General features: G+C 47.8%; 1 pseudogene; it reads right to left on the minus strand.

Annotated features, from left to right (window-relative positions):
- Nucleotides 1–229: 229 nt before the first annotated feature.
- LOC126254615 (5S ribosomal RNA) lies at nt 230–347 on the minus strand (annotated as a pseudogene).
- Between the last annotated feature and the right edge of the window lie 1,147 nt (nt 348–1,494).

A 1,494-nucleotide genomic window follows, 5' to 3' on the forward strand; every position in this document is an offset into this window, starting at 1 on the left:
AATCCCACCGGTGTTTGTCCTTTGGTAGCACTCCGTCTGCAGGTCACAAGTGGCCCATCGGGACCATCCGACCGCCGTATCATCCTCAGCTAAGGATGCGGATAGGAGGGGCGTGTAGTCAGCACACGGTTCTCCCGGTCGTTATGATGGTTTTCTTTGACCGGAGCCGCTACTATTCGGTAGAGTAGCGCCCCAATTGGGATCACGAGGCTGAGTGCACCCAGAAAAATGGAAACAGCACATGGCGGCCCGGATGGTCACCCATCCAAGTGCCGGCCACGCCCGACAGCGCTTAACTTCGGTGATCTTACGGTAACCGGTGTGTCCACTGCGGCAAGGCCGTTGCCTGTCCTTTGGTAGCCAAGTAAAGAATAACAGCACATTCGTCGTGTTTAGACACATTTGGTGGTACTGCGCCATAGTTCACGTTTCCGATGGTACCGCAAGCACATCATAGAGACACGAATGTCGCAATAATCCCTTGACTACTTTTTGGTGTTTACATACCTGCACTGGAGTCACGCAACGTTGACTATACGTAGCGGCAACGCCCCCACACGGATATGTTTTTATCGGCCCTTCATCACTCCATTGCCCGTTCCTAAAAGTAATAATAATTTCAGTATAACTGTATCCACGTGCTTAGCTGAGTCGTAACGTGCTTGCCTCCCATGCAGCGGGCCGCCGGCCTGGTTGGAGATTTTGTCCGCTCGCGGACTGGGAGTTGTGTTGTCCTCATCATCATTTCATCCTCATCACCGGGGTTCAAGTGGCCCAATGTGGCGCCGACTGAAATAAGCCCTACACTTGGCGGCCGAACACGAATTGGGCCTCCTGACCAATAATGCCATACGACCATTTCATTCATTTTTTTCAGTATAACTGTAGGTAGTGAGTTGGAAGTCTCATGACGAAATATTTCATATGTGCCGCAGCAGATGTGCCGTTTCAGTATACTGCCTATGTGGGGTAGGAAGTTTAAGCTGGAAAGTGGAGGCACTATCTGTTGACGAGCGTTTGTGTCTACAGATCACTAGTACGAACAATGAAGTGTGTGTGTGTGTGTGTGAGTGTGTGTGTGAGTGAGTGAGTGAGTGAGTGAGTGAGTTCAGTATGACATGTAAACTACTGGAAACCAATTCCATGCAGATATCGTAAAATGCATTTTGCGGACCTTAAAATTAGCTCTGATACAGCACCCATGCAACGATGGATTTGTAGTGGATGCTACAAAAAAACAGTCACTGTGGTGAAGGATGAGATAGGGCAGAGTTCTTTTTTTTTTTTTAGCCCCAAAGGCGTGTTCTTTAAACATAAGTACGAAGAGTCCTTGTGACCCCTGCCCACAAGCTTTCCAACATATCATTTTAGATGAGTTTTCTTCTTGTTATAAGTATACGTCTGAGAACATTAAGCTTGAAAGTTACCATTATCAGGAATGGTAAACAAAGTCAGGTCTGCACAGAAACTTCGTATCGATCTTCCACTCTGACT

The sequence above is a fragment of the Schistocerca nitens genome, chromosome 4 (genome assembly GCF_023898315.1).
Source record: "Schistocerca nitens isolate TAMUIC-IGC-003100 chromosome 4, iqSchNite1.1, whole genome shotgun sequence".
Taxonomy (NCBI): domain Eukaryota; kingdom Metazoa; phylum Arthropoda; class Insecta; order Orthoptera; family Acrididae; genus Schistocerca; species Schistocerca nitens.